We start from the raw sequence: 14,598 nt of genomic DNA, 5'->3' as shown, positions 1-14,598 counted from the left end.
TCCTAAAAGATAATTCCACTTATAAAAATTATTAAAAAATGTTTACAAGTTACTAAGAATTTAGTAACTTGTAAAATGCAAGAATTTTTAAACTTAGTTCAAATAAATTTTAACTTTAATTAAAATGAATTTTAATTAAAGTTAAAAGTTTATTAGCGATTCGGGTCGGTGAGAAAGCTATAATCCCTGTATCATTATAATCGGCGATTAATGTGAAGCGGCTTTATCAAAATTTGCTTTAACTTTTGAGAATTTTTTGAATATTCGGGTTTTTAACGATTATTCTGCCTAGTCAACACCTTAGTTCGTTATATTTAGCGAACCAACGTGTGGCTGCTATGTCAAAATTAATTTAAGAAATTTCAAATAATTTAAATTTTTATTATCGTAAAAGAACCACACACGTCCGGATCGTTACAGGGGTGCTTAGATAGAAATTGCATGCGGGCGGCAAAGACCCTAGCACCGGCTCTGTGTATCTCTGGGATATATTATAATTTTCTTTTGAACAGGCCCCATTTCAATTAAAACAACTCGTAATTTTTCACCAATATTTCCCCATTCACCTGGATCTTCTAAATTTACAGAGACTAACAATGTGTTAGTGTCGTGGTCAACTACAACTAAATCTTCTCCTGTTTTTCACTTAAATCATGGGTCTTGTTGTTTTGTTCAATAGTACTTTCATGCAAACTGGATGATGTGCATAGTTCGTCAACTCTGATTTCTGATGTATCGAGTTGGTTACAATCTCCATCAGAATATTTTAATATTTTAACAAATTTATTAAGAGCACCAGTTTGTTTCTTAATATCTGCTTTTCGCAGTATGACGCTTACGATTTTGTGTACCGGATAACTTTTATTTTTTATTTTTGATTCCATTTCTATTTTATACCCACAAGAAATTATTACACAACACGACACAGAGACGAAATAATAGTCCGCACTGCGCTACTGTCAAAGTAGGCTCTTGTTGCTAGGTAACCAGTCGTATGATATGACTGGTTACCTAGCAACAAATGTTTTTTGTACGAAAATTCGTTTCTGCACATAAAAACTGTTCACCGTTTCACTTTAGATAAACTGTAGATAGACACAACATTCTGCAGGCAAACATTTAGCCTTCTCTCACTGCAAAATTGTAAACATACAATTTATATACAATTTTTTAAAATTTTTGTTCGGTGTATCCAGCCTTATTTATTTTAATATTGATCATTCTAAGATTTTTTTGTTTTTATGATTAAAATTTTGTTTCTTAAAAATGAACTTATGAACCGTATCTCGGCGGTGACGCCCCCTTCGTTGCGGCGCACGCATGCATTGCATGTCCTGATGCCCGCTTCCACCGGCTCTGGATGCGAAGTGTAAATTGGTGGGGAAACTTTAACAGAAGTAAAGGAATTACCCGTGAATTTCAGGAGTAAAGGACATGAAATTCAGGGGCCACATTGCAGAAGTTATGAAGACATCACATCAAATAATGGCAATGATGTGGAAAACCCTGACATGCAGAAATAGAGAGGTTATGATCATAGCTGGCGCTAGGGTCTTTGGCACCCGCATGCAATTTCTATCTAAGCGCCCCTGTAACGATCCGGGAGAGTGTGGTTCTTTTACGATAATAAAAATTTTAATTATTTGAAATTTCTTAAATAAATTTTGACAGAACAGCCACACGTTGGTTCGCTAAATGTAACGAACCGGGGGTGTTGGCTAGGCAGGATAATCGTTAAAATCCGGAATATTCAAAAAATTCTAAAAAGTTAAAGCAAATTTTGATAAAGACACTTTACTTTAATCGTTGAATATAATGATACAGGGATTATAGCCTTCTCACCGACCCGAATCGTTAACAAAATTAAAACAAATTTATTTGAACTAAAGTTTAAAAAATTCTTGCATTTTACAAGTTACTAAATTCTTAGTAACTTGTAAATTTTTTTAAATAATTTTTATAAGTGGAACTATCTTTCAGAAAAATAAAAGAAATTCAAAATAGATGAGAAAATAAGAAAAGAATTCAGAAATAATTAAAACATTTAATATAAGTATTCAAAAAATGACATCTTTCAGAATAACAGAAAATAAATTAAATTACATAAATATACTTGAAATTTGTTTTATTAAAATTTCAAGGTTTTAGATTTCATATTCACAAAATTAGAAACGATGGTCTTAACATTTAATTCCGTACATATATCATTTTCAATAGCTATTAACGCCAAACTAACAAGCCTTTTTTGTGACATATTTTCTCTTAAGTAGGTTTTAATCAATTTCAACTTGGAAAAGGAACGTTCACCGCTCGCTACACTAACAGGTAAGGTTAATAGTATTCTTGAAGCAATTGAAAAGTTAGGGAAAGATAAATTATTAGACTCAATAAAATTAAGAATATCAAAAGGACTTTGAATATTTAAATTATCCTTCCGAAAAATATCCCGGAAAGCACATAACTCTTCATATTGTTCTATTGCATTTACGTCTTTATTGTCGCAGTCCTTCAAGAGAATCGCTAGATCATCACAATTTCTTCGTAAATCTTCGTTATTAATTTGTAGTAATCTATACAAGAAATTGAAATGATCATAATATGTTTTTAGTTGTTCAAGACGTTTTATTAACAAACACATTGCAACGTCTATAAGTGTATAAAACACATTCACTCTAAATTTATCTTCTGGCGATTGTGGCGTTTCGTCATGACGCTCGTAGTCAAATGTTCGCGTCTTCGTTCGTCGTCGAACTTCCGTACCAGTTTTAAATTCTTGTTCTCCATCCATCTCTTCACTCAGTTCTTTTGCTGTTTTTGGAACTTCTTTAAAATTTGTATCTAATCGATACTCTTGTAAGAATATTTTTAAGTTTTCGATAGATTCTAAATCAAGTGTAATGTTCATATTTTTGTCTTGAAGCAGTTTACTCACAGAGTTTATTCCATTAAGTAAATCATGCCAAGTTATGAGAGCAAATAAATTTGTAGTCCTTTATTTTAGCACATAATGTTTGTGCTTCATGCTGAGTTTCTTTATTAAAATTTTCATTATTTAAAATTTCGAAAAGTGCATCGTAAATTTCTCCTAACTGATATCGAAGATGGCGGATTGCATTAATTTTACTTTCCCATCGCGTTTCTGATGGCTTTTTCAATGTTAGTTTTTTTACGAACTTTAAAAGGATTGCACATCGTTTGTAAGAGAATGAAAAGGAATTTTATATTTCTTGAATAATTGCAAAGAAACTAATTGTATCTGCATTCACTTTGGCTGCATCGTTAATGATTAAATTTAGAGTATGAACAGCACATGGCACGTAAAACGCTCGAGGGTTTTTGTTCAAAAGCAAATTTTGGAGCCCATATTTTTTCCCTTTCATAATTGCCCCATTGTCATACCCTTGACCTCGCATGACTTCAATGGGAATGTTCCATTTTTCCAGTTGTTCCATTATTGTTGCACATAAACCACGTCCGTTCGAATCTGATACATCTGCAAAATCTAAAATTTTCCCTGATCTTGACAATTCCATTGTCACAGCAAAGAAAGGGAATAATAATGGTCATTTGTTCTGTTTTACTTGCATCAGGGGTGCAGTCTAAAATTATGGAATAATATTTATATTTTCGAATTTCTATTAAAATGGTATCCCTGATTGCATTATTTAAAGTTTCCAATATTTCATTTTGACTGTCTTTACTCAAATAGTGTACCCTATTGTATTCGTTGTAGGGCCCTTTCAACATGAGTTTCCATAACGGGATCAAACATAGCTAACAGTTCGACTAATTTTAAAAAATTGCCGTTACTCCTTTCATATAATTTATCAGATGATCCGCTAAAAGTAAATTTCGACTACCAAGGAATTTTATAATTTCAATCAAGCGTTCAAAAACACTCGTCCAATTTTCCTTTTCCATTTCATACATGCTTTGAGTCTGGATATCAATAGTAGTTTTTTTTTTTTTAATTTTTATCAAGTTCCTTCCATTTAAAGAAATTTTTCATGTGAGTTCAACTAGTCTCATGTCTATGTAAAGTTGTACTTACATTTCTCCAATCGTTATAATTCTACAAGACCCAGTAGGTGATTCAGTTGATTTAGTAGGTGCGACAAGTTTGCAAAAAACATAATTTAAAGTTTCGAAATAAATGAGCCATGTTCTTGGCACGAGCTCCCGTTTTCCATTCTTTCATTATAATACGTGTCTCCAAATTTACGACCATATGTATCTCTGGGATATATTATTTTTTTCTTTTGAACAGGCCCCATTTCAAATAAAACAGCTCGTAATTTTTCATCAATATTTTCCCATTCACCTGGATCTTCTAAATTTACAGAGACTAGAAATGTGTTAGTTTGACCTACAACTAAACAAGATTTAGTTGTAGGTCAACTACAACTAAATCTTGTTGTATTTGACTAAATTCTAATTATTTTTCACTTAAATCATGTTCAATTATCTTGTTCAATAGCTGCAATAGTACTTTAATGAAAACTGGATGATGTGCACGGTCTTCAACTGACAGTCCGCACTGCGCTACTGTCAGTAGCCTACTGAGATGAGTACTATATTACACAACACGGCACAGAGACGAAATAATAGTCGGCACTGCGCTACTGTCAGTAGCCTTCTCAGATGCGTACCATATGACTGGTTAACTAGCAACAAATGTTTTGTACGAAAATTTGTTTCTGCGCATAAAAACCGTTCATCGTTTCACTTTAGATAGATTGCAGGACACAACATTCGGCAGGCAAGTATTTAGCCTACTCTAGCTGCAAATTGTAAACAGCCGGCTGATCACGGAGACGGCAATATACATTTTTTAAAAATTTTTATTCAGTGTATCCGGCCTTATTTATTTTAATATTGATCATTCTAAGAATTTTTTGTTTTTATGATAAAAATTTTGTTTCTTAAAAATTAACTTATGAACCGCTCCCTGGCGGCGGCGCCCGCATGCTCGCTTCCGCAGGCCCTGGTTATGATTCCATTATATAAGGCCTTGATCAGGCCTCATATGGATTATTGTGCACTGTTTTGGTTGCCAGGTCTGCATGGTGACAAGAATATGTTGGAAAAGGTACAGAGAAGATTCACAAAGGTAGTCAGTGGTCTTTGAAATGTGGAGTACGAGGAGACATTGAGAGAATGGAAGTTGTAGGGCCACGTGATTAGGAGGAAGAGGGGGTGGAATATGATTGAAATATATAAGCTGGTCAGGGGTTGTAATCAGGTAGACATGGAAGATATTTTTCATAGAATGGAAGAGGGGAATAGAACAAGAGGTCATTGCTGGAAACTGTATAAGGAGGGTTTGAGTAAAGGAGTGAGAGGCAGGTTCTTTGCATGGAGGGTGGTTGGTGAACGGAATGCATTACCTAAGGGTGTTGTGGATGTGGACACATTGAATCAGTTTAAGACGCGGTTGGATGAGCATTGTATGCAATAGTGAGTACCTCCCACGATGAGTTGCTGGTTCCATGGAGGTCAAATGTTAATAATAATAGTAAACAATATAAAAATTGAGCATATGACAGAATACAAATATTTAGGTACCTACTTTACAACAGATGTAAAACAAGATAAAGAAATAAAAATAAGAAATGCCATAGCTAAAGATGCCTTCTGGAAAAACAAAGATCTGCTCAGAAGTTCTGTGGGTATTGAGATAAAGAAAAGAATGATAAGAACATTAGTGTGACCAGTTTTCACATATGGAAGAGAGACCTGGTTATTCAAGAAGAGAGTAAGACCACAGATAGAAGCCGTTGAAATGTGGTGCTTCAGAAGAGCCATGAAAATCTCACGGACAGAGCACATGACAAATGCAGAGGTACTACAGAGAATTAAAAACAGACATCTTTATTGCAGGAAATGATCCAGAGAAAGATGAGATTGATAAGACATGTATTTAGGAGATCAGCAGGACAGAGGACACAAACTGTTTTAGAAGGAGAGATTATGGGAAGAGTATCAACAAGTAAAAAAAAAAGACATGGTTAGATGATATAAGATCGTGGACAGGATCATATGACTATGCTGCAACAAAAAGAAGAGTGCCAACAGAGAGGACAGAAAGGACATGGTGCTGCATCCTCGCATTGAGGAAGCTATATGATGATGATGACTGTACATATACGAGTATATATGAGTTTCCCCAGTCCTGAAAATAATTCAGCTGTAAACTTTGTTTGCTTACACCTTGGATATAGGTTAAACCAAGTATATAATTTCTTGGTATCTTTAATTTATAGCATAACCAAGTGGAAAAACTTCTAACAACTATCTCTAATCCAGAGTATTTTAATAATAAGGTAGAACACCTTGTAGCTTCTCGTATATGAAAATATGACTTCTGCATTACTTCAACCTTACTATCACCTTTGGGTCTGGCTCCCACTGATGAGACCTCAATAAAAGTTGAAATCAGACTGGGTAGTGTCCCTTTCCATAATACATAGCATTATACATACTCGTAAGGATATGTGCTTTGTATTATGGGATATTATGGGATACTAATTCACATGATGTGAAGTCATTAGCTGCTATATACGAGTTGCTCCACTCCTGAAAATAATTCAGGTGCAAACTTTGTTTGCTTACATTAGATAAAGGATTAAACCAAGTATATAACTTCATGGTATCTTTAATTTATCTTAGCAGGCCTTTGTGCCAGACCTGGTCAAAAGCTTCGAAGATATCAACTTGATTCACCAAACTTCATGGTATTTGTCATGTTAGAATGGTGCACTGGATTGGAGACTGGCTATCTGATAGGTATCAACAAGTTGTGTATGGGGGAGTGATATCTAAGAAAAGAAAGGTTATTACTAGTGGTCTGCCTCAGGGGTCTGTTTTAGGGCCATTGCTGTTTATCTTGTATATTAATGATATTGATGGGGATTTGGATGGAGATATTCATTTTTTTGCAGATGATGCAAAGTTGGGACGAACCACGACGAGTAGAGAAGATGTGGCCTTACAAGAAGACTTGAATAAATTGAGTGATTGGGCATGGGAAAGGGAATGTCATTTCAATGTTGCAAAATGTTAAGGTTTTAAAATTTGGAAAACAAAGATGGGATGCAGAATTTATGCTTGGTGAGGATATATTGTCAGAGGTTGAGGAAATGAGAGATCTGGGAGTGATAGTGGATAAGGATCTGGAATTTAGGGGACACATAGCCAAAATTGTGAAGACAACACAAAGGCTTCTGGGAATGATGCAGAGGACAGTGACTGTAGAAGTAGGGAGATTCTATTGTATAAGGCTTTAATTAGGCCACACCTGGTCTATTGTGCCCAGATTTGGTCACCTGGTTTTCAGAAGGATGAATAGATGTTGGAGAGGGTCCAGAGGCGACTGACTCGGCTAGTGTCTAACGTTTCTAACCACTGGAATGTTGAGTATGAAGAAAGATTGAGAAGATGCAACTTGCAGAGTCTGGTGGAAAGGTGGAGGAGGGGAGATATGATGGAGACCTACAAGTTATTAAGTGGTTGTTATAGGGTCAATGCTGGAGAGGGTCTACAGAAAATAGTGGGAGATCAGGGGAAAACCAGAGGTCATCCCTGGAAGCTGTATAAGGAGGGTGTGAGTAGTGGAGTGAGAAGGTGTTTTTCATGCAGAAGTGTGAATAATTGGAATGCCTTGCCTGAGTGTGGTGTCTGCAGAGAATTTGAGTGTGTTTAAAGCACGGTATGATGAGCTCTGCTTGATAAAAGGACCTCCTAGATGAGTCTTTGACTCCATGGGGTCTTGGGTAATAATAATAATGAGATAGGTGATATATAGGAAATATATGAGTAGATTTCCTGTTGACTGACAGCAATAGAATACATAATGGTAGTCATTTATCACCTGGGTGCCTTCAAGGTTGTGTAGGAGTTAGGAATTGAGGGTTCTCTCCATTACTTTAGACAGAACTGAGAAGTGTGATAGGGCAGTAATTTTATGGCAGTGATTTGTCACCCTTCTTGGGAATGGGTTTAACATAAGCCAATTTCTAGGCTATTGGGCAGATACTAGCGAAGAAAGAGAGTATATATAGGTGACATAGGATAGGAGTCAGTTCTGGTGCACAAACCTTCAGGACATTTGGAGGAATGTCATCAGGGTTAGGAGACCTTTTTTGTGTCAAATTTGGACAATATTTTTCTACTCTCTTTGTGGCAAAAGGACATAGGTGCTGGAATAGTTAGAGACATTTACAAAGGTTAATTTTTAATCCATTAGAGGCAAAGTGTGAAGCCAGGAGATTTGTTCTTCCTGTGGGTGATGATGCAACAGTGCCATCAGATTATGATTAGGTGGGAATAGTGTTGGGCAAAAGTTATGCTTAGTTGCTTTGGCCAGATACCAAAAGGCTAGGCTGCAAGTTCCTTCTTTTTGCTCTTTCAGACTGTGTTTGGAAGCATTGATAGTTTTCTTGCATCTATTTCAGGCTTTAGTGTAAGCACTAAAGAAGGTTGGAGTTCTTGATGTAAACCAGTTGTGTGTGTGTGTGTAGGCAATGCATGTGTCCATGCCAGTAAGGATTGTTTCGGTAATACGTTCGGTACCTGTGTTTGGGTTGAAACGCCAGAAACAATAGTCCAACCATGGAAATGAGGTATAGAAGTCATGCAGACCATCCCACTTGATACTGTTATCATGCCAAACTATATGAAAATATACGAATTCTATATTACTTCAACCTTGGTATCTCTTCTAGATCTGGCTCTCATTCATATGGCTTTCCACTGATGTGGGGATGCTTTTCCCTGTGAGATGAGTGGTTCTGGTTGGTGATAGGATGAGCCAGTCAGAGTAGAACCACTGCAGAGTATCCTTTCAGTGATCAAGGTTTAATGAGTTAAATGATCCTTTGAATCACCCAACCTCGTTTGGTGAACTGAGGGATCATCCTAGTTTTTGAAGAGAGCTTAAACGATGGATTCTTCTGGCATGACACTTATCAGGGCTGCTTCACAGAATGCTTTTCCCTAAGAATGAGCAGTTCTCTTTGGTGATAAAGTGAGCCTGTCAGTGAGTAGAATCACTGCTGAGTAATGAGTCAAATGATCCTTTGAATCACTCATTGATTTGAGGGATCCCCTAAGAAACACAAAGTCTATCATACCACTCCTTAAACTCATTGACCGTTCTCACTCTCACCACTCCATCAGACAATGTATTCCATGGTTCAACCATCCTCCTTGCAAAAAAAAACCACTCCTCACCCTCTTGCTCACAGATTCCTTTCGTAACTTCCAGGGATGGCCTCTTGTCATCACTCCTTTCCGCTGTCAACCAAGCAAAAGAACTCCTCAGTGACAACCCTGTAACCACCTCTCAAGAGTTTAAAAGTCTCAATCATATCACCTCTCCTCCTTCTATCTACCAAACTCTGCTGCCCACATTCCCTCAGCCGATCCTCGTAACTATCCTTGTACAGTCCTGAAACCATCTTTGTCAACCGTCTTTGTATTCTTTACACAGTTAATTTATCCCCTTCAAATCCTGGGGACCAAATCTGAGAAAAATAGTCTAAGTGTGGTCTGATCAGGGTCTTATACAACGGAATGATAACTCTGTTATTTCTGCAGGTCAACATCCTTCTCATTATTATTATTATTATTATTATTATTTTAACGGTGTCTTCATGGAGTCAAAAAACTCATCGCGTGAGACACGACACTGACACACTAACCATTATTTACACAATACCTGTCATACATCTCCTTAAATTCATTCACAGTTGAAGCATTCCACCCTTTCACAATCCTCCAAGTAAAAAATCTAGTCTTAACACCCTTGTTAACCACACTCTTACACAATCTCCAGGGATGGCCCCTTGTTCTCTCACTTCCTGCAGAAATAACAGAGTGCATGGAACATTTTCAGGCTACTTCAGCATATATGCGCTGAATTAGCCTATATTTTGCGTATGTGTTCTGCATCGCCTATATTTTGTGCATATACGCAAAATGTAGGCAATGGGCAGAATTTAATGAATTAGATATTTCAATAACCGACCTAGTCACGTTTAGGGATGGGAAATGAATGTCGGGAGATGAGTAGTGTGATAAATATCATCAGTATCAATCCTGTAAAATCCCTTTAATAATTTAAATACCTCTATCATATCTCCTCTCACGTCTATCAGCTAGTTTTGGGAGCACACAGATCATCAATCTATCCTCATAGGGAACATCCCACAGACCTACAACAATCTTTGTAACAAGCCTCTGAATCCTCTCCACCACTTCCACATCACCAAGAAATCCTGGCAACCAGATCTGTGCACAATAGTCCAAATGCGACCTTATTAATGTTTTATAGAGTGGAACAATAACCTCCCTATCCCTGCTTGTTAGTGTGTTTCTCAACAACCATGTAATTTGAGGTGATGTTTTGGCAACCTTTGATATATACCCTTTAAACTTAAGCTCTCTGTTCACAATAATTCCCAAGTCCCTTGCCTCGTCAACTTCTTGCAGTTCAGTTCCATTAATATAGTAAACAGCGTGTGATCTCATCTTCCCGAAGTGCATCGCCTTACACTTAGCCATGTTGAACTGACAGCCATTTAGCTTAGTCCATACCGTCAGCCTATTTAAGTCATCCTGTAAGATATTTACATCATTTGAATTGATTATCGCTCTTCCTAATTTTGCATCATCAGCAAACAAGTGGATATTTCCATTCAAGGTATTTCCAATATCATTGATGTACAAATTAAACAATAGATGACCAAGCACTGACCCCTGAGGTATACCACTAGTCACTTGCCTTTTCCTGGACTCAGCTCCTCCTTAAACCACTCTTTGATATCTGTCCACCAGCCATCCTTTAATCCAAATCACTATCTTCGGAACCATACTCATTTGCTCTAATTTATGTAACAGAGTTCCATGTGGAATCCTGTCAAAAGCCTTTGCAAAGTCAAGCAGTATCACTGAGTAAGGATTTCCTTTATCCAACTCCACTGTTACTTTATTATAGAAAGTAAGCAAATTACTTAGACAAGACATACCCTTCACAAAACCACTTTGCCTCTTATAAAGTATCGAATTAGAATTCCACCAAGTCCTGAATTCTAATTTTTACCAATTTCTCCAAACTCTTGACCACCACTCCAGATATATTGATTGGTCTATAATTAGCAACCTCGGACTTAGAACCTCCCTTGTGCAATGGAACTATTTTCCCCTCTTTGCACTCTATTGAGACTTTACCAGAACTGAGGCTTACATTAAACATCCTAGTTAGAGGAGTTGATAATTCTCTTGCACATTCTCGTAACACATGGGCCGATATGCCATCTAACCAAATGGCAGCGTTAGCATTAAGGTTCTTTCAGTCAATGGCACATTTGACACTGCACTATCACTACCAGGATGGTACGCTTTTGCGAAATGATCACTAAGCAACTCAACTATTTGATTGGCTTCAGTAATTTCCCTACCATCAACAATTTTTAAAGTAATCTTTCCATGGATATTCTTCCTTTTACTAGCCACATAACTAAAGAACTCTTTAAGGTTGATTTTGGATCCATCAGCTAGCTTCCTCCCATAATTAGCCTTGGCTTTCCTTACCATACAGGTTAATCTCTTTGACTGTACCTTGCATTGCTCATTGGAACGCTCATCACCTTTTTCTTTATACGTCCTCCACAAACTTTTCTTTATCTGTACCTCCTGTTTAATAGTATCATTCATCCATTTTACACCTACTTGATTTCTCCTTCTGACTATGGGAATACAGTCTGAAACAGCAGCCATTATTGCAGTAATCCTTTGTGTTACCTTCACCACTTTTGCAATATGTCCCCTAAATATTAGGTTTCTATCAATCATCAACCCCAGATCTCTTGTGTCCCCTACTTCCTCCAGTATAACTCCTCCAATAGAGTATGCAGTGTCTCATCGATGTTTCCCAAACCTGAAGACCTTACAGTTTGCTGCATTAAACCAATACCCCCATTCATTTGCCCATCTATCTAGCTTATTCAAATCCTCTTGCAGGGCTGCCGCATCTGCACTATAATCCTTCCCGGTTTCGCATCATCCGCAAACAACTGAATATCCCCTTGCAATCCACTGACAATATCATTAATATAAAGGTTAAACAATACAGGTCCCAGTACTGAGCCCTGTGGGACCCCACTTGTAACCCCCTGCTTCCTTGAAACTGCCCCAACATACACAAATCTCTGATATCTATCGGACAGCCAATCCTGAATCCAGTTGACCAATCTGACATCCACACCCATGTGCTGCAACTTAAATATCAGCTTATCATGTAGCACCCTGTGAAATGCCTTCGCTAAGTCTAAGAAAATGGCAGTATATGCCTTTCACTCATTTAATGCTCTTGTAACTTTATCACAAAAGACTGGCATATAGCTAAAACAACAGCGCTCCTTCACAAATCCATGTTGACTCTCACAGATAACATTACCCTCATCTTGCCAATGTTGTATACGGTCCTTCACTGCTTTATCCAAGATCTTAATAACAATTGATGACACACAAACTTGCCTATAATTAGACACTTCCAGTCTGCTACTGCCCTTATGCAATGGCACTACCTTACCTTCCTTCCATTCCATGGGCACCTTTCCCACAGCCAGACTTTCATTGAAAAGCCAGGTCAAAGGCACTGTCTGTTCCCTAGTACATTCTCTCAAAACTCGTGAAATACCATCCAGTCCCACAGCTTTACTGACATCCAGAGTACTCAGTATTTGAAACACACTCTCCTCCTGTACCTCGAACCTGCCCAATCCCTCTAGCATTAAAACTGACTCCTCCTAGGTTAAATACTCCAATAAAGTGCTCATTGAACAATTCCACTATGTCCTTTACATTAGTCACTCTATTCCCATTTTTATCCCACAATATCATTCTTCCACAGTCATTTCTCCTCCTACTGGCCACATATCTAAAAAATTCCCGAGGATTTTCTTTGGATCTCAGGGCAATCTCCTCTCATATTCCAGTTTCATCTTCCTCACCATACTAGTCACTTTTCTGGCCTGTGTCTTATACTCTTCATGCATCTTCTCTTCAGCTGTCTCCTTATATCTCATTGAATGAATTAAATGATCCTTCAAGTCAACTAACCTCAACGAGTTTGGTTGATCTGATGGTTCACTCTAGTTTTTGGAGTAAACCCCACAGTTAAACAAAGCTGAAGTGCTATCGATCACTGGATTTCATTAGATGCTTGCATATGGTATAGCTTCTACCTATGTGGCCTTTGTTGGGAGACAATAGTTCGGTGAGTGCTTTTCTCTGGGAGATGAGCAGTTCTGCTTGATGGTAGGGTACGTCTCTCACTGAGTAGAACACCACTGAGTGGTTGCCTTAATATCTTTGAGTGATTGAGAGTTAATACAATCCTTTATAATTATTATTATTATGTGATCCCTCTAGGGAGTCCAAAGACTCATCAATGGAGGGCACCTACTCTACAGCTCTCTATAGAGTAGGTGCCCCAAATTATAATTTCTTGGCATCTTCACTGAACCACAGCTACCATCGTCATTTACGGCAATGCCATCTACCGCCCACCACTACTACCACTAGTATTTTCACAGACAAGCACAAACATCCATGTCCACAGCGAGATTCAAATCCGCAGCCGTTTGGCTGGAGAGCAGATATGCTAACTGCTCAGCAAACCAGGCCGGCATTGAGGTCTTACAGTGGGAGCCAGACCAAAAAGTGATACCAAGCCAGAATTTATATTTCCAAATACAAGTTGTCAAAAAGTGTTGTAATGTGAAGTAATTAGCCTCTATATACAAGTAGCCCACTCATGATGATACTTCACATGCAAGTTTTTATTTGGATAAAGGATTAAACCAAAAATATAATTTTTGGCATCTTTAATTTCTAATATAACCAAGCGAAAAAATTTTCAAACATGGAACATTTTCAGGCTACTTCAGCATATATGCGCTGAATTAGCCTATATTTTGCATATATGTTCTGCATCGCCTACATTTTGTGCATATACGCAAAATGTAGGCAATGGGCAGAATTTAATGAATTAGATATTTCAATAACCGACCTAGTTACGTCAGGGATGGGAAATGAATGTCGGGAGATTAGTAGTGTGATAGGAGAGAAAGACGAGCAAAATATGAATGAGAAAATAAGAGTCGGGAGTGTGGAAAGATTGAATGACTGTGAAGTTTTCATTTTGGGAGAATGGATGGCGAGTAAGAGTGACTAACTTGCAGAGAGAGATAGATGAGTTGAAAGAGGAGGCGGAATGTCTCGGGAACGAGATGAGATTAGTTGAATGGAAGAGGTAAATGCAAGGTGAATCAGAGTAGGAGTGAGAGAGTTATGGGAATGATGAGTAGAGAATAGGAACAGTAAAAGAGAGGGAATGAGAGAGAGGTATGGGAATGGTAGAAGAGGAGAGGAAAGAATAGAAACAGTAGAAGAGAGAAAATGAGAGAGAAAGATGGGGATGATAGAAGAGCGGAGAATGGAAACAGAGAGAGAGAGAGGAAATGAGAAGAATGCGAGGAAATGTTGGAACCAGGGATAGAATGCCAGGATAGCAAGTAAGTAGGGGAACCCAGA

Source organism: Typopeltis vanoorti, chromosome 8 (genome assembly GCF_054136105.1).
Source record: "Typopeltis vanoorti isolate ZY-2024b chromosome 8, IOZ_Tvanoo_1.0, whole genome shotgun sequence".
Taxonomy (NCBI): domain Eukaryota; kingdom Metazoa; phylum Arthropoda; class Arachnida; order Uropygi; family Thelyphonidae; genus Typopeltis; species Typopeltis vanoorti.
The sequence above is the reverse complement of the archived record's forward strand: the minus strand, read 5'-3'. Positions refer to the sequence as shown.